Here is a 24,314-nt window from a genome sequence, read left to right as displayed (position 1 = left end):
AGAAACGAATTGGACCCTGTGCCGACGGAACACTGGGGGACAGCACATCGACGGCGATGGTCGTTCCTCGCATTCGAGACTTTTCTAACAGCCAATTCAGTAGAAGGAAACGTAGGTATAACTTTCTGCATTTCCCAATCTCCCGAAAACGTTCGACACCCCTGGTCACATTGTTCAAGAGTGACGTTGTAGTTTGTAGACCACTTATTTCTCTAAATGGGTTTCAACGTACTTTCGTGGGTAATTCGGATTCACGCTCTGCACTATTTTTGGGCTGTACAATGTGCGAAGTGCTGCTTTAATTTCGCTCTTTCCGGAAAGACTTTGGGTTTTGTGAATGATTACCACTACTCTCTGACGTGCAGTGCTAACGAAGGAAATATGCGCGAGGAATTTCAAATGTGAGACGTTATGTGTGCGCAGCGGCAGGTTCTGTGTTGTCTCTGTTTTTCATCGCAGTGGTGAAAACGAAAAGATCAAGTGACCGCGTTTGAAACGCATATCCTTACCTGCACGGGAAGCCGGCTTCGGTAATAAATATTGTTCGTGGAAAGCTCGTGTTATGTTTTCATTATATAAAGCTCCCCCTCCGACAGCAGAAACTTGCTCGGATGAGCGCTACACAGTTGCCTTGCGGTTCTTGCGATAGCTGCTGAGCCGCCTCGGGAGGGGGAGGGGGGGGGGGGGGGGGGCGTTGGTACGAGGTAAGTGCTTGTCCGAAAACTACGCCACCTCTTCCTTGTGAAGACCCAGGTTATGCATAGCATCCGGGCGTCTTCGTCAAGCCCCCTTACTGAGCTCGATTCACTTGATTCGGAGACGCCATATTGCTACGCAGACGAGGGAGGAACATTTGTCCCCTGTTTGCAGGAACGAACGTTGCTCCGTTTCTAAATAAACATATTGGACAAGATCGCGCCTCCGTTTATCGGAGAATATATATGTACCCTTTTTTTCTAAGAGTATGTCTCCGTCCCAAAGTCTTAATACTGTCTCACAGTGGGCCCGCTTTTGGGTTAAACACTCTGAAACCGGATCGAAACTAAAAGCATCACCCCGCCTTCTCCCCCCTTTTTCCTCTTCCCGCCAGGGGAGAGGGAAGGGACGGGAGGGGGGAGGGAGAAGGCGGAATGTAATTTTTTTGTTTTTTTTGGTTGATCCCCTAAGGTCATCCTAGCGATATCCCACACTGCCCTGTGATAGTTACAAAAATGCAGAGGGGAGGGAAATCGGCTTAGAAGGGCGAGGGGAGAAATCGTACTTTTTGGTTCTTTGGTTTCGAGGCTAGGTAGCGCAAGCTACCTCCCGTTATAAAGGGTACAGCCATTATCATTCATCCGTCTATTAGACACAATTTTTCTCATGCTTTACTTCGTTACCATATTGCGCAAATAACGAAGCTTTGTGAAGAGCACCTTTCTTATGGAGACTACATTTAGAGTGTCGTGAACACAAGCAGCATAATAATTTAGGCTAGATTGAAAGCAAATGTGGACGCACGAAGCATCTGACACATGCGCGCACATAGACTTGGCACACACAGGTATGCGCACCCACAGATACTCACACGAATATCAATGCGCACGTAGCCGGAGGGCTTTGACAATCTCGTACATGCACTCTATTCCGATTTTCACACGGACAAATGCACTGCTGATTCTGGGAGCAATGACCTGGAAACACATAGGAAGCACGGACGATCAGAGTCAAAGAGTCTATCAGTACATCATCTGTGGCGTTGACCAACAAAGAACTGATCTACCTTTATCGTCCTATGCGAGGCTGTTTCTCTCGGTAGATTCTTTTTTATTTAACTTTGTTCAAAGGTTTGTTGCATTAGCTTAACAAATATATTTTTGCACCATTTTATTTTTATGTATTGACATTGTGTGCTGCAATGTATTTATCGCCATTTGTCAATCCATTGGCTTTGAAGTATCCTATTTTTCTCGTTCCTTTCTTTAATTTCGCGCTTTTCGTCATCGGATTATAGCCGCTATTGCTTCATAATATTAAATTTCGTTCCTCGGGGCTCAAATAATGATGTTTCCTAACAAGCCCACTGGTCTACTTTCACCTCTTGAAGCCAAAGTAGACCGGTGTAATTCGCATTAAAACGTCTGTTGCCCGAGTTGGCGCTGTACACTTCTTTTCATATTACGTCGACTGCAACCAACGCTCCCGATCCGATTGACTGAATCACGCAGTATCAAATGTGCTTTCTCATGGTGCTCGTTGTCATCAATAACGCATAGCGATAAAGCGTGATTCTGGGTATATTCTTTTTCCGCGTGATTGGTTTAACCGTAATGTGAACAAACACACACACACACACAAAAAAAAAAAAAACGACGAGCGTTATAACGAAGCTTTTTTGGCGTTGCTCGATCTAGCGTCATCGAATCGTGGCGTGGGCGGCGGACGTACTTCAGGGAGAGTTTGTGGTCGACCGTGCGCTCGAGCATATTCTCGTATATACTGATAACGCCTGGCAGATCACCACGAGAAGCGGCCGCCGAAATGGAAAAAGTGGAGCGGATACAACGGATGAGAGGAGAACCACGTGACCATCGCCCCGCTGCGGCGAGACGCCGAAACGCAGCGACTTACCGCGACACGTTGAGGCGAGCTGCGAGGATCCCAAAGTGTGTCTCGGTTCCTCGCCTTTGCAAAAGCACTGACGTCCAGGTGCCCCGAGAAATGACTCTTTAATGCTCGCTACCAGATTCTCGCGCTCCAAATATGCGACCGGGCACTCTCTGGCTTCGTCGAAATGCCAAGGTTTTGTGATTATAGAGGAGGTTATGGCTATTAGCGGCGAGATGTTTTAGTGGCGCCCTCCTACGGTTCCCCCTTCTGACGTCATTACCTTGCAAACCACAAGTTCGATGGTGTTTGTAAATAGCATGGTGGAAGCTTGAAATCATTGCGCTCTAAAAGGAACACTGCCAACACCGTCAAAATTAAAGTTCTTTCATTCCTCTTATTTCCATCGATGATAAATCCTTTTCTGACGTCATAGTCAGCGTTCGGCCAATCGTGGAAGGCCGACCACAGCGACGCTTTCGGTCGCGCACGTTGCCAATAGCTTCGCGTTGCTAGCGGGAGCTCGTGCCGCCAATTCAAAGCATCAATATACATATTGCTAACTTACCGAAGCTAACGCCCCGCACGTGTTGGCCTCATGTTGGCCTCAGCAGTTGTAACTTTTCTAAAGCGAATGCCTAAAACAAATTGCATCATGCACGCGCGTTCGCCAACGCTTTATTTTGGCTATTTATTACAAATTTTTTAAACGAAACCCTGCATTATCCTGGATGCTTGGGTAATTTAGCGTTAGGTCGGCTGAGCACGCGTTCGCTGGGTGCTCAATCCGTAGCGTACCATGTACTCAAGCAAGCCTCTATAATGTGTGAAGCGGAGTACAGTCGCATACAACTTAAAGTGCGCCAAATGAACACCGCCGTGTACGAGCGACTGCACGTAATAGCTCCGCTGTTGAACCGTTTGATGTCGTGGCAAGGTGCGCGACGACGTGTAGGCTTGAGGAAGAGAAATGCGAGCCGCGCGAGGGGGAGAGCTGGATTTAATTTTGCGTGGCCTGCTCGAATAGGAAGTATTCACTGGCGGCCATAGTTGTGTGCGCGAATGCTGAGCGCGTGCTGACGGCGAGCTTTCAGAGTTCTTTTGCAACGTGCATTCCGCACCATCGAGAGTGCCGGTCTTAGCAGCCTATTAATGTGAGCTCGTTCTGAGCATGCGCACTAAACAGCACCCACAAATATGGTGTCCAGTGAATATAGAAGTGTTTTTTTAGTTGTATTTGTTTTGAGTGAAGCCTCTTTTTTGCAGGTGCGCTGTGCGTTCTGCGCTAATCGGCGCAGGTGCGCCGATTAACGCAGACGTCAGCGCGACGGTGCGCATTGAATAGCGGACGATTTAGGCATTGCGGAGGAACACTGGCTGGCGCTATTGAGAGTATGGGGAGGAACTGCTGGCTTATCCTTAACTTGTATCTTACTATAATTTCAAGCGAAGGTGTCCATAGTAACTAGACATGAATGTAAATAAAAAAAAAATAGGCAGATAGCTACAAAAAGAGGTCTGAGGAAAAGATTTGGTAGAGAATACAAAATAAATGAAAACAAGTAAATAAATGAAAACAGAAATTGCTGGAGACGACAAGGAGGCTCATACATATTTATTTTTTATTGTGGTTTTTCAATACCCCTAGCAGCCCATGGGCCTACATGAGGGTGCACCGTTGAAACGTACATGCGGTGTTGCATAAAAAGCAGAAACAGGAAACACACGCATAATATGAAGAAACAAAAACGTAAAATATAAATGTAAATTATGAAAAATGCATAAAGTTGAAAGTAACTGTTTGCTATAAAGACACACAAAAGCGCCACATTATAAAAGCCTTAGGAGAAACCAATGTTAAAACTTTTACGGAAAAAAATTCTACTTCGGTCGTGTTTACTACATTTATCATGTTGTAATTATACTGGATACGCTCAATGGTTCATAAGCTTTCTGGCTCAAAGGAACCAAAAACACGATGGGGACAAAGAATCCTTCCAGATAAAGCAATGAAAACGGATGAGGTTAGTTTGGGGCAATCGATAAAACCCTGGGGACATTTGTGCTAACATAAAAAGGGCTGTGTCTGCCTCCTTTCCGATAAGCAGCGCAGGTTTATAATCTTCAACAACCGCTCATGGCTGAAATAAATTCGTCTGATAAAATAACGATTGTAAAGCAGACGAACAAACTTCTTCTCTATATCTTCAAACTTATTCGAGTCTGTCCGGTTTAAACGATACCAAACAACGCTGGAGAACTTCAGTTAAGACAAAATTAGGTAACGATTCAGGTACAAATAAATGAGTAACCGCTAATTTTGCGCGTCATATTGGTAATTGCGCCCACAATACGGTAACATGGATTGTTCAAATACGCCAGATGATCAGTTGATTTCAATTCAATGTCCAAGAAAGGCTCCTAGATCGCGTACAGATGAAACACGCTCAATGGAGGACTGGTTCAAGTGTAGTCAAGTCTGTTACCAAATTGTTTTTTAAGACATCAGTTTTGTTTTTGCCGGGTTAAGACACAATTTTTCGTCTTTGTGCACCAATATGGCAATGCTGCAGATATCGTGCTGCAGTTAACAAACGCTCGACAAAACTTAACTTCATCGGCGAATTGTAACATTTTCTGGTGATTTATGCATGAGCAAATTATCGCTCACGAATTTGCTGAAAAGCAAAGTCTATAGGTTAGAACTCTGCGGGACGCCCAATTCGGAGAGGTACGCGGTTCACTGTACACCACCCTATAAAACGGAATTCCAGCAGTCATGCAGATAGCTCTGAATCCATTCGCAAAGTGGTGAGAAGAGGCCATATGGGACCCGAGTTTCTTAACTAGGAATAAATGACTCAGCAGGACAAATGCTTTTTTATCATCAAAATAAATTGCGTCGACCTGCTGCTTCGACCCTAGTTTGGCACCCACGGATTTCGTGAACACAATTCAATTTGCATCCGGAGAAAGATTTTTCATCAAACCAGGTTGTTGCACGTTTATACATCTGAAATAACGGTCATAATATGACAACGCATGGCTTTTTCGAACACCTTCGCAAACGAACAAATTGGTGAAATTGGACGATAATTACTGACAGATAATGCTGACCCATCTTTGAGTATTGGCAGAACTAGTCAATATATAAATATATAAAACAAATATGAGCTAAAGAAAGTCCAGCGTAAAAGAGCATACAAGACACACACACACGCACACACACACACACATATATATATATATATATATATATATATATATATATATATATATATATATATATATATATATATATATGTTATATATATATATATATATATATGAGGGTGTTTATGAGAAACGTATCTGATGGTGCGATGTGGGAAGACCAGAGGCGATCGATGGCGGAACAGCCGAATCGCCCCCAGCTCGTGTGTCGAAACATGGAGCGCGCGCCCCTATTTCCTAAAGATGTGCGTCGTCGTCTTCATAACAGTTCCCCCCGGTGGTGGTACTGCCGGTCATCCTGTACTGTAGGGTCGCTAGGGTTGGAGCGAGTAAGGCTTGGATGCGGAACACGTGTACGATGTCTTGTAGTCTGAAGCGGTGGTCGCGGGGTGGAGATATTGGAACTTGCTCGTAGTTTATGTCGGAAAGACGACGTATGGTGCGATATGAACCGGTGAATTTAGGTAGGAGTTTTTCACATTTTCCAGTCTGGCGAATTGGTGTCTTGAGTAAAACAAGGTCGCCAATATTACAAGAAACTGGTATGGGCGTGTCCGCGTGACGAAGTTGTAGCTGTTGCGAGTGCAGAGTTTGTAGCCGGGCGAGTCGACGGCCGTCTTTGGCTCGACAAATGATCTCAGAGGCGAAGGGGTTCAGAGGTGTGTGAATGTATGGCAAAACAGTGTCGAGGGTTGTGAGAGGTCCGTGAGCGTAGACGAGATAGTACGGAGAAAATCCTGTAGTTGTTTCAAGTGCAGTATTGTAGGCGCAAGTGACGTAAGGAAGTTCATCCCGGTTGGTGTGGCTGTCGGCAATGTACACGGACATCATGTTAGCTAGCGTGTGATTCAGCCGCTCGGTGAGGCCGTTAGCCTGGAAATGATAAGCGCTTGTCACATGATGAATCGTACTGACGAGCCTGAGGACCTCATTCAGATATTTTGCAATGAAGGGGGTGCCGCGGTCGCTGGTAATGGACTCCGGAGCGCCATGGCGTAGTAGTATGGAGCTGAGGAAAAAGTTCGCAACTTCTCTTGCGGTAGCCTCAAGAACAGATTTGGTTTCTGCATTGCGGGTCATGTAGTCAATAGCTACGATGATCCACCTGTTGTTATTGGTATGGGGATGGGGATCAATACCACGCACCTCCAACACTTGTGAGGGTGTTTACGAGATACGTATTTGATGGTGCGATGTGGGAAGACCAGAGGCGATCAATGGCGGAACAGCCGAATCGCTCCCAGCTCGTGTGTCGAAACATAGAAAAGTCAAATTTGGGGGTTTAATGTGCCAAACCTACGATGGACATCTGGCACGCCCCAGCGGAGGACTGAAGATTAATTTCGACCGCCTGGGGATCTTTCGACGTGCAACCGAAACCTCAGTTACACGGCGCCTTCTCCTCAATAAGCCTCCGTCATATTGTGGGCACCTCGGTCGGGATTCGAACCCGCCACCTGGGGATCCGTAGGCCGGCGCTCTCGCCTCGGAGCCACCGATGCGGCTTCGTCGAAACATGGAGCGCGCGCCCCTATTTCCTAAAGATGTGCGTCGTCGTCTTCATAACATATATATATATATATATATATATATATATATATATATATATATATATATAAACGAATATGTGCAGATAAATGAACCGTACTTAATCCAATGAATCAAAGAATCAAAGTTTTCAGGAACCCGCCGAAAGCCAAAAAACGGTGGAGCCAGTATTTGAACTCTGGGCCTCCAATGTCCGGTCGGGTGTGCTAACCACTACACCACTCCACCTTAGCTGTCAGGAGTTTCCTACCTGTCTTATTAATGCACAAGAAACGAAATGTGTCCAATCGGAGGTGTTCTGGAAACACACGCTGCCGCGTGGAACGCGGTATGACGCTTAGTGCCACGTGGTACGTGCTCGTTTGTGCTCCAGAAATCCTCCCACTGTTTGTCCGTCCCGTGTACATGTAGTATTCTTTGTTTATGAGCTTTAGAGACACGGTATCATCATCCTCTGCGAGAATCAAGAGCCACGTTATTGAATATACAACACGGGCACTCCACACCATCGTACGTGGTCTGCGGAGTACGTGGACTCCGAGAAAGAGAAACAGTGGGAGGATTTCTGGAGCACAAACAAGCACGTACCACGTGACACTAAGCGTCGTACCGCGTTCCACGCGGCGGCGTGTGTTTCCAAAACACCTCCGATTGGATAGATTTCGTTGCTTGTGCATTAATAAGACAGGTAGGAAACGCCAGAAAGCTAAGGTGGAGCGGTGTAGAGGTTGGCAGAGCCGACCGGACATTGGGAAGCCCAGAGTTCAAATCCTGGCTCCGCCGTTTTTTGGCTTTCGGCGGGTTCCTAAAAACTTTGATTGTTTGATTAATTGGATTAAGTACGCTTCATTCATCTGCACATTTTCGTTTATATCCTTCTCCGAGACCACGTACGATGGTGTGAAGTGCCCGTTTTGTATATATATATATATATATATATATATATATATACATAGGGTGTTTCAGAGAACTCAGGCCACATCGCTTTTGCGAAAACTACTCATCGCAACGAAAAAAGGCTTGTGGCGATTTGATCCTGCCCCAGAGGCCCATTTAGGAAAATTATTAAATTCTGGGGTAGTTAATGTGTTAATTATATTTGCGTAAGTAACTTTTTATTATTGTGTTTAAGGGCGTGGTTTAAATTAGAATATTACTCAGCATCGTTGAAAGACACTAAATCAACAAATTACAGAACGATAGAAGGCACGCGAGGCGTTTTACGGCTTTTTAAAAAAACGCCCAAATTCGACGGGTTTTTAAGTTTCGGTTTGCTATCGCAGCGCATCTCGGCCCCGGCGGCACCGCGCCCCGTGGAGCGATAGTGCAACCAACCTCTGCTGCGCTGTCATCGCGCTACGCAGCAGAGTCTGGTTGCACTATCACTCCACGGGGCCCGATGCCGCCGGGCCGAGATGCGCTCCGATAGCAAACCGAAACTTAAAAACCCGTCGATTTTTGTGCGGTTTTTTGAAAAGCCGTAAAATGCTTCGCGTGCCTTCTATCGTTCTGCAATTTGTTGATTTAGTGTTTTTTGATGATGCTGAGCAATTTTCTAAGTTAAACCATGGCCTTAAAAACAATATTTAAAAAGTTAATTATGCAAAAATAATTAAGAAGTTAATTACCCCGAACTTTATTAAATTTCCGAAATGGGCCCCTGGCCAAGGACCAAAACGCCACAAGCATTTTTTTCGTTGTGATGAGTAGTTTTCGCAGGAGCGATTTGGCCTGCGTTCTCTGAAACACCCTATATACATACATACACACATTATATATATATATATATATATATATATATATATATATATATATATATATACCGTATTTACTCGATTCTAAGCACACCCGCGACGTTCCAAGAAGGAGGGGGGGGGGTGCTTAGATTCGAGAAATGCCCCGAAAATACGAAATTTGCACAAGCAATATGAATTTAGTATAATCAAAATGAAAGAATAAATGTTCTCTAGGAAATAAATAAAAGACTGGAGAGTAGGCCGCTTGCCATCAGTTCGCACCACGGTCGACTTGTCGCTCTCGCGACTAGTCTCTTGAGGATGATGTAGGGCGCAAGTTTCCGACCGTCGGCTGTGAAGCACAGCATAACGGTCACCCTTTGCTTTGCATAGCCAGTCGTACGCACTTTTACTTCTCGGGCGCCTACTTCGTTCACGGTGCCCGAACTTGGCATGTCGATGTACACTGCCCCAGTCCGTAGCGAGATTCGCAACGGAGCTTTATCACATGACGTTGGAAGTTGACAAGCTTGTCCTGGAAGTCCACCGGTAGCTTTTGGGAGATAGTGGTGAGGCGTCTCAAAGAGAAACCGTTCCTCTTCATCATCCGCTCCACTCAGCCTCGACTTGCGCGGAACGCTGCACTCCGAACTGTTCAGCAGCGCCGAGATTTCCTTTGTCTTCCGCGTAAGGAATAACCGCTCTCTTGAACTTCATCGTGTATGAAGTTCTGTTCGCACTCATGATGGACGACTTCCGGAAACTACGTGCACACAGTGGACGGAATACGATTGCGAGGCCAACGCAAACGAATTAACAGACTGAATAACCAACTGCAACAAGCGCAAGGAGACCAAACATTCAAAACATCTTTGATAAAGGGTAGGACGCGCACCCTCTGTCACAACCTGCACGGATGCGAAAGTGGAAAATGGCGGTATGTGCTGCCATCTATTAACTGACGTTGAAACCAACCGCCAGTGGCCGTTGGCGACTCCAGCGGTCGGCGATATTGGCGTCTCCGATCTCAAATTTATTGTTGCTTACATTCGCATGCAAACCTTTTTTCAGGTGTTTATGTTTCAAAGTGAGGGGGGGGGGGGAGGGGGGCGGGGGGTACTTAGAATCGGGGGTTGCTTAGAATCGCCAAAATACGGCGTGTGTATATATGTATATATACATGACAACGACGGGACAGTGGCGCGCACGACCATATCGCGCCAGGCCCCACGGGACGGCTCGGCCTCCATAAATCGTATGCTTGTGCTATCATCGTGTACTGTCCCGTCCTTTCTGCTGCCGACAGCATCACCATATATATATATATATATATATATATATATATATATATATATATAGGGTGTTTCAGAGAACGCAGGCCAAATCGCTCCTGCAAAAACTACTCATTGCAACGAAAAAAGGCTTATGGCGTTTTAATCCTCGGCCAGCGGCCCATTTAGGAAAATTATTAAGTGCGGGATAACTAAGTTGTTAATTATTTTTGCGTAATTAACTTCTTTAATATTGTTAATATTTAATACATGTATATTTATATATATATATATATATATATATATATATATATATATATATATATGGGTGGTTTCATCTCAAATCGTGCAGGCAAAAAAGGTCGAATTTTTAATTTCGATGAAAAAAATATATGTTATGGCGCCGTTTCTAAAACCGCAGTCGCCACAAATCGCAAGCTCGTCGGATTTTTTGTTCTCGACTTATGAATTTTTAAAGAGGCCGCGGCGATAAGCAGTGTTTTTCACACCCGTCGTGGGTCGGATGTTTCGCTTGATCTCCCGCCATGGAGTTTCAGTCCACATTATATTAACTTTTTTCAAGCACTCTGTGTACACATTTAAAAGGCTCCAATACCATGAAATAATTTTAGGCGTTTTGCTTTTTTTCTGTAAGAATGTCAAAAACGCCTCCTCGGTCAATTGTTGACGAAATTTGACAATTAATTACTGGCGATCTACTTGGGTTACACCAATATTTTGTATGTCCACGGAGAGCCCAAAACACGTTCTTTATATGTATTATAAAATGACTTGGCTGTATAAAATATTTTTTGCGTTACATTTACGTTAATATTATGCAAAAACCAAAAAGTGCCATTTTTGAAATTGATTTTCTCAAAAAACCCATTTTTTATTTTTTTTATTTTTTGTTCAAATGTAGATATGATAGTTGTCTACACGAAAATCAAGCCTAGAAAGTGTATATTTTGTTTGTATGTTTTATATTTAGGCCTCGATATCGGAAAAAACGACGTCTTTGTTTTGCAAGACCTAAGTCAGACATAGCGACCCATGCGTCTCTATGAATTGTGAAAAAGTTTTCTTGAATTTTCGTCTGCATTTTGTAATCAATTATAAACGGATTTTATGGTATTGAATATTTATGTATGTTTTGATAAGAGCGGAAACCAGGAGATACATATCTAGCCAAATCAGCAGGCCTAGTAGACTTTCAATAACCAAAAGGCACAGACGTTGTATTGTTTCGATTTATAAACCTTTCACAGTAAGCTAGCACGACTAGCTATTAGCTGTCATATTACTAAGACAAAGAAAGTCACCACATCGTCGATATATTATATACAATTCTTTCCGAAACCAAACGCTGGGGGTTTGTTCACCGCACATCGCACAGGTCACCAGGGAATGTCCTTTCACTTCCGTAATACACAAAAGTGATGACACAGAAACGGTCCGAAACACACAGAGAGTGTGTCACGGAGAGGGGTAGGAAATAAAAATAAATAGATAGGAATTAAATTGCCCAACTCCGATCTTAATGAAAATTGCGTTAAAAAATGAAGTATTTAGGTTCGAGCGGTGGCAATGCGATAGGTCCACGCCTGGTGGAGAGTCAGACAAAGAAGTCGACGGCACGTAAAGGTAAAACAAAAAAAAATCAATAATGTAATAAAGACGGGGAAACTCAGCCGCACATGGCAAGAACAAAAACCAACTCCTCCGGGCATTCCCTAAACGGGACGCAACCAAATTTGTGCGAACACGCTCTCTACATCACCGCCAGGCCGCTACGCCATGACGAAATAGACCCAACAAGTTAACAGTGCTAACAAACAGTTAGTAAGAAAACATTGAAAAAAAAAACGTTAAGAAAAAACGGCACCCGAGAAACAAAGTTCAGCGGGGCGAAGAAACACACATTTCGTCAAGTTTAATAGATAACCCTTAGGTGCTATCGGATCTCCCCGGAGAGAGAGAGAGAGAGAGCACGGCCGTTTCAAGGTAAGGATAGGGTGCTCGAAGCTGGGGCAAACAGGCGGTATCGTTTCACGCATGCACGGATGGCTGGTTTCAAATTTCCCCACATCCCTAACGAAACCGGCCCATCTTCGTGTGTGCGTCTGCGGGATTTCTGTCCCGCGCCGCCGGTTTTAGCGCGCACGCGGCGTTGTTTTGGCTGGCAGAACAGTTGTTGACCGTCGATATTGTAAGGCCGTGGTGTCCTCATCCTTTCAGGCAACGATTCCTTTGCTTTCCTTTGTGCAATACTCTGACTGACTCCTCCTGGGTGGCTGTCACTGTTCGCCGTGTCAACGACACAATCGTACCATTTCACTCCTCGTGACACAGGGTGCGCTGCTCGCTTTACTGTCACGGGCCGTCCTATCTAACACAACGAGCGCGAAAAGTCGTGGACATCTGCTGGCTCCGAAAAGGCGGGACGTTCATGCAGGTCAATGAGGGCCCCGAATCAATACGACGTCTACCGACTCCTACACGTAAAAAATTAACGACACCTGCTGGTCTGTTAAGAAGTGTTGCTTCCTCTTTTTGGAACTCCTCCGATGTGGCTTGCCGCCTATAATAAAATTTAAATAATCAATAAATATAACAGGGTGGAAATACTGTATTTAATTTTTATGTGGGAACGTTGAAAAAAAGAAAAAACTATTTCCAAGCTTGTGAAGACGCGCAATTCGCAAGTCTATTTCGAGCCGTAAAGACACGTTTTTGTACGATATTGATGCTTAAATATAGAACATACAAACAAAATATACACTTTCTAGACTTAATTTTCGCGTAGAAAACTATCACATCTACATTTTAACAAAAAATAAAAAAAATAAAAAATGGGTTTTTTGAGAAAATCAATTTCAAAAATGGTACTTTTTGGTTTTCACATAACATTAACGTAAACGTAACGAAAAGAATATTTAATACAGCCGAGATATTTTATAATATGTATAAAGAACGTGTTTTGGGCTCTCCATGGACATAAAAATTATCGATGCAACCCAAGTAGATCGCCAATAATTAATTGTCAAACTTCGTCAACAATTGACCGAGGGGGCGTTTTTGACATTTTTACAAAACAAAAGCAAAACGCCTAAAATTATTTTATGGTATTGGAGCCTTTTAAATGTGTCCACAGAGTGCTTGAAAAAAGGTAATATAATGTGGACTGAAAATCCAGGGCGGGAGATCAAGCGAAACATCCGACCCACGACGGGTGTGAAAAACACTGCTTTTCGCCGCGGCCTCTTTAAAAATTTATAAGTCGAGAACAAAACATCCGACGAACTTGCGGTTTGTGGCGACTGCGTTTTTAGAAACGGCGCCATAACATATATTTTTTTCATCGAAATTAAAAATTAGACCCTTTTTGCCTGCACGATTTGAGATGAAACCACCCATATATATATATATATGGTAGTCGAAATAATGCTATAGTCTAGGTATATATTAGCCGTCTGTACCCGGAAATGGTGCGCTGCAGACGTATAAATGCATGCGGAAACCAGATCTTACTTGCCTCCCCCCCCCTTCCCCACACACACACACACACACACTCAAGCACACACACAGAAACACCACTTTTTCCGGAAGGAAAGGCGAGCTGTAGTGCCGACCGGGGAGGGGGGGCAGACTCGTTGACCCCTTCCCATTCGACAGACAACGGGCCCAGTTTGCCCGAGGCGAAAAGAGTGAGCCGGCCGCGGATCGCTCTGGGAGCGAGGTCAGGTCTCACGTACGCGGTATTAGCAGCAAAGCAGAAAGTGTCCCGGATCCCAGCCCCGGTCGCTGTGCAAACAGAGGCGGGCCAGGGGTCGACCCGCAGGGAGAATGAAAAAGGGAAAGGGACATCTCTCGTTCGTCGTCCTCGGCCATAGCGGAAAAACCTATAGTTTCCCGCCTTTTCGCTTTTTTTTTTTTTTGTTTTTGCATCGCAATCAGAAATGATAAGGGCAGCAACTCCATTTAGAGCCCTCGTCGCTTTTTCCACTGTCGGAGTTTTGCTTCTTTTGTGCGTGAGGTTTACACATCTGCGTAGGCCTGCCTCATTTTCAGGTCTATAAAGCGTGGGTGTTTTTCTTCTAACAGTTTCCGCTGCGCGTTTTATAGAAAGATGCCACTTAGATGTGTTTTTTTTTCCATAAGTATAAATCTTAAATGCGCTAATTTGTCGTGGGTGTTATATTTCTCGTTGGATTCGTTGGCACGAATATTGAAGCTGGCTCCCGTCTGCACATATATCATCATGCCAATACAGGTAGGCCGGATTATGAATGCAGCTTCGCAGCGTCGATCCCACAGGTATGTAGGTTCGATTTACAAAACAGTGAGACTCGTAAAACGAAAAACACGGCGGCTTGGTTTCGGGCGCTAGTGAAAGTATTGGTCCCTGTAAATTCGATTGCAAATAGGCTTTCCGCGGCTGTCTTCATGCGAAAAACGTGCGCTCGTATAACCGATTTTGTATGTATGTGTATGAGTACAATTATGCGTGATGCAGTGCCCATGTTACTTGAGTGTGTTACTCTGTATTTTTGAATGTACAAATGTCGAAAGAGCTGTCTTCGTCTGGTTTACAAGTCTAAGCACGTGTATGTGTGCGTGCCCGTGGGTGCGGCGGGTAGTGCAGTACATGATAATGCTGGTGACCATGTCTGCGCGTAAAACAAATTTTTGAAAGAAGCATTGGAAGACGTAAGAATAAATAAGAGACCTTATCTATCGCTCAGAGAACGAGGGAGGACTGACATGGTCGTCTTTGATTGCGCCTGTGTCTTGGCACACATTTTTCCTTTTGTGTGCACCTTGCTTTCAAAAAAACAGATCCCACGAAGTACGATGGTCGCTCTGTTAGTTCTGGTATCAATAAAGCGGGGTCATGGGATGAGGTCTGGTCATCGCAGCGGGTGATGTCTGTCAATGCTGGGTTATTTATTTATTTTTTATTTATTTCAATACCCTCAGGACTCAGGGGCTTTACAGAGGGGGTGGACATAAAATACTGGATCTGCATAAAATTCCAACAACAAGGCAACTTGGTTATAAATATTAGTACGGCATAATCCTAGCAAAAGTGAGTAGTAAGAGTTTTTCTAAATAAATCTATTGATGTAATAGTTACTAATGATGCGGGAAGGTGGTTCCATTAAGATGACGTTCTAGGGATGAAAGAGTTGATGTAAGCTGAAGTTTAGCAATGAGGTATGCCAACTTTAAGTTTGTGATCAATACGGGGAGAAATGAAGGGGGAGGGGGCTAATGAATAGTTTGTTTTTCAGTGAAGCGTTTGAATGATAGATTTTATGAAAGGGGCATAGATAGACGAGATATTTTCCGACGTCAGGAGAGAAGAGGCAGGGCTAGGGTGGTTTTCATAGATGAGGGACTTGTGCGATGATTGTTGCAGACTATGAATCGTGCGGCGCGATTTTGCAGGGCTTCGATGTTTTTTATAAGCGTTGAGTGACCTGGATCCCTGATTACTGCGGCATATTCCAACTTTGAACGTATTAAAGTCTTATACAAGAGAAGTTTTAGGGATATAGGGGTAAAGGAAATGTTTCTTTTTAAATATCCACGCATTGAGTTTGCGTTAGTGATTATATGATCAGAATGAGTTTTCCATGATATGTTAGACGTGATGTGAACACCGAGATACTTGAAGGAGGTTACAAATGCCAGCTGAATATTACATATTGAGCATGGTGATGGTGATGTGTTACGACGAGATACCCTCATAGTTTTACATTCGTTAGTATTCAGGGTCATTTGCCAAAAGTTGCACCATTCCGATACTGCGCATAAATCAGCTTAAAGAAGTAAAGCGTCGGATTCGTTAGTCATTTCACGATATATTACACAAACATGTTGGAATAAGCTAATAGGGGATGATACACACATTTGTAAGTCATTAATATAAATAAGAGACAGAAGGGGTCCCAAAACGGGCCCCTGGGGAACATCGGAGGTGACGGCACTGAGGCAAGCATTTGCCTCATTGGTAGTAACAAACTGTGACACGTTAGTTAGAGAAAATTTAATCAAGGATAAGACTTTAGGATCAATATTCAATTTTTCAAGCTGAAGAAACAGTAGTTGGTGAGATACTTTATCAAAGGCTTTGCAAAAGTCGAGAAAGACGCAGTCTACCCGAGATCCACGGTCAAGGATGGAAAACAGATCATTAGTGAAAGTTAGAAGTTGTGTTTCGCATGACAGGGATTTCGGGAAACCATGTTGCGAGGGTGAAAAAAAGAATTAGAATCTAAGAGACTAACTAGATTAGAGTAAATGATGTGCTCTAAAATTTTACAGGGCGTGCTGGTTAAGGAAATGGGTCGATAATTAAGAGGACTATGTTTGTTACCTGATTTATGAAGCGGAACCACCTTTCCTATTTTCCAATCGTCCGGGAAAATGCCAAGGTAAAGTGATTGTTGTAAAATTTTTAGAAGGAATACTAAAATGCAACTTTTTGTAGATTTAAGAAATTTAAAGCTCATGTCATCAACACCACTTGACGATAACATTTTAAGATCATCGATTTGTTTAACAATCCCGTCATAATCAAAAACAAGCGGGTCCATTGGAAAGAAGTTATAAACAGGATAAGTTGGGCAATCAGAGTCAACATCACTATAAAACGCTTTCGCAAAAATATCCTTTAGTACAGATGCACAGTGCTCGCTCGGAATATATATACCTATAAGTGAGAGAACAATATTTTTGGGGCCGTTCACAATACTCCGAAGTTGCTTGGGCTATTGGATAACATGGAAGGTATGGTTACATTAAAAAAAAATCGTGTTAGCCTCTTTCACAGCATTCCTGTAGGACGTCGAAACTTCTTTGTAAATATCGCAGCGAGCAGTAAAAGCAGAGGACTTCGCAGCACGGAAAAAAATATTTCTTCTTATTAGAAAGACGTTTCAGTGTGACATTAAACCTAGGAGACTGGGGTTTAGAAACAAAGTACCTACATAGAACGAACACTGTGATCAGAGAATTTACCTTATTTTTAAGCAAGTTCCGATTAATTTCAACCGAGCGTTCTGAAAAAGAAAGTAGGAAATCATCCAGGAAGGCAGCTAACTCGTTATTGATTGCGTCGAAATTTGCCTCACTATAATCAAGAAATTGTTTAGTAGTTTTATTCGAAATACGCATTGGAGTATGCAAATTGAAGTGTACAATGCAATGATCGCTAATTCTTGGTAACTGGGTTATGGAAGAGACGAGGCTAGGGTCAGTGGAAAGAATCCGATCCAACACAGTGGCTGTAGTATCGGTAATGCGAGTGGGTTCAGTAACAAGTTCAGAAAAAGAAAACTCAGAACAAAGATCGAGAAAATCGGAGTAACCGAGCGAGTTGCAAGTAGTTGTTGGGAAAGCACAAGTCCAATCAATAAAGGGTAGGTTAAAGTCAGCCAGCACTAAAATGAACGCAAGAGGAACTCTAGACAAAATTGTATTAAAGTATCGTGTAACTTGGAGCAAAAGTCTGCGGTCGCGTTGGAGGACGATAACACGCGCACACAATAACATTTCTGCAGACACACTGCAAACGCACGCATACCAGTTCAAGTGATGTAGCAATATCTACATGATAGCATTCAAAGTGCATTCAAGGTTACTTTTTATTGGGATTAAAACCTCGCGCGGCACCACGTCTATAACCTATAAAAAACCTATAACTTTCAGTACAATCAAAAATGTCATAATCGCGGACAGCACTGGAAATCCATGTTTCAGTTAGAGCAAAGACATCATTAGATTGCGTATCAATAACTCATGATAGCACATCACGATTGCGGATAACGCTTCTTACATTAGTAAACAAAACTGACAGTGAACTTGGTATTTCTTTATCACTGATTTCCTTTAACTTCGAAGTTGCAGTTTCATCGAAGCTATGTCTGCCTAGTTAGGCGGTAGCTTCATAGACTTGGCAAGTTTCATAATTAAAATTATATTTTTATCACCTACGAACAGTTTGTCAACGCGAAGTTTGTAAGTACCTCCCGTGTACGGGCGAAGTCTAGCAGTTTCTTTCTCGCAAGCTGCACGTTTCTCGGGAAATCCTCGCCAACAGAAATGTTTGTATTTTTTAGCTTGTCGGATGACCGTAGCGCAGCAATTTAAATGTATTACAGCTTGTTTATGTTCAAAGAAAGCAAGCTTTCCGACAATAGGTCTTTTCTTATCTGAGGTAAACCTGCCAATCCGATGAGTCCTGTCTATTGTATGGGGTTAATTTGCATGACAAGTTTATTGTTACATACGTCCAGAACAAGTTCCTCTGACTTGGCCCACGTTTCCCTGGCCGCGTCTTCTAGCCCAAAGAGAAGTATATTAGATCGACGGGAACGACTTTCAGCATCGTGCGAACGACGCTGAAGAAGTGCTATGTCCAATAGGACGGATGGAACTGCGGACAGTGGTCTGTTTGATGAAGGTTCACATGGAAATGCAATTAGATTATGAACCTTCCGAGGTTATGGTGCCGAAACGCCTAAATGGCGAGGTACAGTAATATTTGCATCATTTTGCGGGTTATTGAATAAAACCCCAGATTTTTTCTTATCCATGGCTATTCCGCTTAAGTAAAGCAATGTGAAGTCTAAACATTTTGAGATCATTTTTTTTAGCCTATGTTGTTGTATCTTAAAAGGTCTCAAGAAAGCAGGAACAAATATTTACTAGCTTCTAGAAATATGAAGTTTGTTTTTGTAACAAGAACGGAAGACACGAAGAGAGTCAAAAGAACACAGGCAAAATCTCGGCCATTTTGCATTTAGAAGTTCAGCAGCTCCTGGTTTGTGAGTTTCTTGACTGATGTCAACAAATATAGATTCAAACACCGGTTAGATGATACCGATTAAAGATGTAAACAAGGAGACATGCAGAAGCAGATTATTTACGATTGAAGTGCGCCTTGAAAAAAAAAATCACAACGTAACAATACTTTTTGAAGCAGAAAATGTTTTAATAAAATATGTATTTATAAAAGAAATCATATAATATATGCGTGTCGTATGAAGTAACCCCACTTCATATCCAATGGGTTTCAGGTTTCAAATATGAATGGAGGAATCGGTAATACATTTAAATAAAAACAATAATTATCTGGCCACAATTTGTGAAAAGAGTATCACGTTTATTTTTTTAAGGTTGTGCAAAAATCATGTTTTTTTATTTTAAAACAACTTCATAGACGCAGTTTTTTTAGCCATTCTACAGCCCAATTTTTTTATAGGTATCTTTCAAACTTAACTCTGTCTGGTCTAACCTGCTCATGCGCTTAGCGCTTTCTATACCTTTGATGTCAACTTACCGCGCGAAGTATTTTTTATACCTGTGTTTCTGCAGGCGCTTGTGTCGTTTATTAGAAAAATAAATCATCCGGAGACGGACGAACATTGAAGCTCTCTACGAAGTATCTTCTCCTCCTTAGTCGGTCCTAGGAAGCCAATTATTCAATAAGAGCAAAGTTCGTTTGGAGAAAAACAAATCGTCTTCCACCCGCGGGCTAGTGCATTATTAGTCTTTTTAACGCAGCTGGTGTACGTACCAAAAGAGAAACGATTAGTCTTCGGAAATAATTGCGATATACATGTGCAAGCTTACCTGTGATAAAAACAAAGTGTGAAAAGCGTTGCAATATTTTGTAATTACATTTAAAGATCCAGCGCCGGGACTTTTTCTTTCTTTGTCATTCCGTCCACCCTGAATATCAATGACCCCGCCGAGTATATGAACGGTTCGCGTCTTGATGTAATTTAAAGCACCGAAATTGTGCCTCACATCTTTCATTTTTAAATTATTTTTCCTTTATTTATATAATGTGTTCATTGAACAGTGCAGATATAAAAGGAAGTGGCGTGCAGTCATGTCTAGTTAATATAAAACCTTTTTGATATAAGTAGCCCGTTATATAGACAACATTTTCGAACTAGCTAACAAGCATTTTTTTTTTTAATCGTTAATATGAAAACAAAATTTATTCCGTCCACCCTGAATATCAATGACCCCGCCGAGTATATGAACGGTTCGCGTCTTGATGTAATTTAAAGCACCGAAATTGTGCCTCACATCTTTCATTTTTAAATTATTTTTCCTTTATTTATATAATGTGTTCATTGAACAGCGCAGATATAAAAGGAAGTGGCGTGCAGTCATGTCTAGTTAATATAGAACCTTTTTGATATAAGTAGCCCGTTATATAGACAACATTTTCGAACTAGCTAACAAGCATTTTTTTTGCCTCGTTAATATGAAAACAAAATTTATTGCGAACGACATCTTTAAGGCGAATGAAGGAGTAAATTTAACGAGACATGACTATCATTTTTCCTTTTCCTGCCCCGACAACGCGGTCCGATTCGCATTTTGCTGGAGGGATCGACCCGACTCCAATGACCGGGTTCTGCAGGCTCTTTCGATTAATGTGCGGGGAGGCGCGCTCTCTGACGTTTCCGTATCTGTGAGTGCGACTCTTTATGACCTCGTGAACCCACTTAAATAACTCGTCTGGACGGTGTAATTTTTCGCTCAAGCTCGCAGCGGTTAGGAACGCGCGAGATGGTGTTATGAGGATTATATTTTATACATTGAAACCCCTTCGTCTGCTCCATAGTGACTTCGTAGATATGGCGAATCTAGAGGCGCTCTCGGTACATGTGTTATTTTTGTTTTATTATCGGTTGTGGTGCGGGGGTCTAGAGTAATAGGGGCAGTGAATGTTTAATTCCTCGATGACGTCTGACAAACGACATGTTCCAACTACGTGTTTTGTTTTGTTTATAAAATGTTTCAATAATCTTAAGTATATTAAGTAATTTTTCTTACAGGGTAACGCTGGAAACGTCAGCTATTTTTTATTGAATGGGCTCATTAGGAAAAAAAAATAATCGATGCAATTTAACTTTTGAGACTGAAAAGTTTAGTATTAAAAATTATTAAAAAAATAATTTCTGAAACAGTTTTCCAGAAAACTTTTCTCTTTTTATTATGAGCAAGAAATGCAGTGTAGAAGTCAATGCCATTCTTGCGCCTGAGATGCCCACGTGATTTGTGGATACTGCCATCAATAAAGATGTCTTCGTGGGTTTCCTGTGTCCCTTCTCCGGAGCGGAACGCGATAATCCCGACGTAGCTTGGAGGGATTACGACCACTTCTTTGACCCAGAGGCTTACACATCGTGGAGGCAGGAACGGTATCTTAAGATTGGCCAAAGTCCCGTCCTCATCATCAGACGTGCCACGCTCTTCAAAAATGCGTAGGGTGTTCTTGCGACGTACCACTGTAACATGCGGTTGTTTAGTAAAAGGCTGTCCGACAAGCAGCGGGACAACCTGCACTGCGTCTCGCACAACGTACACCTTGACATTGGCCTTGGCTTGGTCGACCGTCAATGTTGCTTGGAAACTGCCTAAAGGCGTCGTTTTTCCAGAGCCAAACCCGTTGATTGTGAATGGATGATTCAACGGTTCGTAGGTCACGTTCATCAGCTGTGCTTCACTTTCTCGTAACGTTACGCACTGGCTTCCCATGTCGACGAAAGCTTTGATTGGCTTGTCGTTTATAATTGCCTGCATGAAATACTTCTCGTTTGGTGCCATGCAGCCGTAGGTCTTGTGACCTTGTTGGGTGAGAACGGCTGCTTTGTTGTCACTCGTGTTCGTTGGGCTTATTTCTTGAAAGCAGTCTTTCGTCTCGTGACCAGATTTCCCACAATTGGTGCATCTTAGTTTTCGCTGAGGTTTCGGGCATGCAGCCGAGAAGTGTCCGTATGTCGAGCAATTAAAACAAAGTGGCTCGCCTGTTTCGTTGAATTTTTTTCGTGGAGCCCTGGTCGTCGGCTCGTTGTTGTTTAAACCATGATTTTCACGTTGACCAGTCGGCGGTTGATGGAGGGTTTTGACCCGAGTCTGTTTGATCATATCGACTCGTTCATGCAGTCACTTCATGCACCGAAGCAGCTCCTCTGGAGTGGCGTAATCTTGTACGCTCAGAGACCGCACTAAATCTTCGTCTTCTAGTCCAGTGATCAGGTACTCGATGCACGTCCCGTCATGCAGGTTGCAGCGTCGTGCTTTCGCCAGCTTGTCATAAAAGTACCCTTCGATGGTGTACCCTTCCATGTCCTGAAGACGTGTTGAAAACTCGATGCCGACGGAAAGGCTTCTTTCATTTCCACTTTCCACTCGTGCCAGGTTCGTTGAACAGAGGTCAAACCGTCATACCATGTTTTTGCGACGCCGTGAAGCTTGGTGAGAGCAAAGAAGGACGTTTGTCAATCACTCCATTCATAGGCCGCAGCTAAATTGTCAACCTTGTTGAGCCACGCTTCCACCGTAAGTTGGGTGTCCGATGATGGATCATATACTGGCACCAGCTGGGTGATTGTCGTAGCCAGCCGTCCGTCCATGGCGCTCGAAGCCTCCGTTGGTGGGTGGCGTTGTGGCGACTGCGTCGTTTGGAAAAGCTGGGCCGCTCCTTCCAAGGCCTTGCGTACCGCAGTTCGTATCGCGGCCTGCATGAGCACTCTAAAGTCAAGATCTCCGGACGTTGCACCGTCAGGAGCTAGGCCGTGGTCGTTCGACGTCGCGGTGTCCCCGGCTTCCGTCGTCAAATCGTCGTGTTGGCGATCGTCGTGGTCGGAGTGTCCGTTGCGCACCTCCGCACTGCGAAGCATATCTGTGGACGTCGGATCATCCTCTCGTGGGGTCCCCTGCCCTTGTCCTCCTGTCGTTAGCTTACGTCTTCTCGACATCGGGATTTACGTGGACGAAGCTCTCGTCGAGGATGTCGGGTAAAGCAAGAATTCGTAGAGCGCTACTTACGTTGTAGCATTCAATCCGAACGGCTGCTCACGTCGGGGCCTCTCGATCCCACTTCTGAGCTTTTCTGTAGTCACACAGACGTTTTATTTTCCGTTTTCTTAAAAAAACAAGCGGCTTATTTCGGCGATACCCGCTCGTCGCCGAGATAGGTACCTACATTCCGAATCTCGTTCATCTCGAGTCTACCTCCTCTTCTTCTACGTCTCCACACACAGCCTATCTAGGTGACGTCAAACGCCGATGATACCACATCTCGTGGACCGGTTGCGGCATGCGCTCGCGGTTCTCGCGCACACGTGCCGACGGCTCCCGTCGTTGACAACAATAGTAAACCCTTCACAGTTTTTAACTTCATATTGTGCCGGTCTTTATCAAATATAAACTGAGAACTAGCCTCCTTAAACAAGAAAAAAAGCAAACTTACAGGAATTATTTTTTGGAATAAAATGGCCGGAATGGGAAGCTCTTGAGCGTGACAGTGCAGGGACCAAAAAGAATGAAAAAAAAAAAAAAACGCCGGGGAGAATAACCGGGTATGGGGGGCATAGCCGACTACCCATTTCTTATCTTTGAGAAAAGAAAAAAGCACAAACAACCACACGCTAAACTAAATGCTGAATTACCAGTCGATCTACGAAGACGTCGACGACGAATTTTATTTGAGATGCTCATACGCGTATCGCTACGGTGTCCTGTGTTGGGTCGATTTATAACGTGATGCATAACTACCTTTAGATATTTGTTGGAGTTGTCTTTTCTGGAACGGTGGTTCTTGTCACAAAGGTTTCCGTGTTGTTTTCTTTCGCCTTTAACTTGAAATCTGAGGTTCTAAATTACTTTCCGAGCAATGTCTGTCGTTTTTTCGCACTTGCATTGTTTCGAGAAAATAAAAGACAACCGCTCAGTACTTGCATTGAAGGCATGAAGTATGGTTCCGTCTGAGAAGAAAAAAAAAAAAAAGAAAGACGTTTACAATCCACTGTAACGCCGCATTAGAAATCAGCTCCAGTGGAGGAGGAGGGGAAGGTACGAAGAGGAGGGTATGCCCCTCCTCCTCATGCGTACCTTTCCCTCCTCCTCTCGTGCTCCCCTCCCATTT

At 43.5% G+C, this 24,314-nt stretch overlaps 1 protein-coding gene across 1 annotated transcript in view; it reads right to left on the bottom strand.

Moving 5' to 3' along the window:
* The window catches only part of LOC8030106 (hemicentin-1), a 258,179-nt gene that overhangs the window by 45,570 nt on the left and 188,295 nt on the right, over window positions 1–24,314 (bottom strand). The gene's annotated exons all lie outside the window — the stretch shown is intronic.

Source organism: Ixodes scapularis, unplaced genomic scaffold (assembly GCF_016920785.2).
Source record: "Ixodes scapularis isolate PalLabHiFi unplaced genomic scaffold, ASM1692078v2 PGA_scaffold44__24_contigs__length_19508400, whole genome shotgun sequence".
Taxonomy (NCBI): domain Eukaryota; kingdom Metazoa; phylum Arthropoda; class Arachnida; order Ixodida; family Ixodidae; genus Ixodes; species Ixodes scapularis.
The sequence above is the reverse complement of the archived record's forward strand: the minus strand, read 5'-3'. Positions and strand labels throughout refer to the sequence as shown.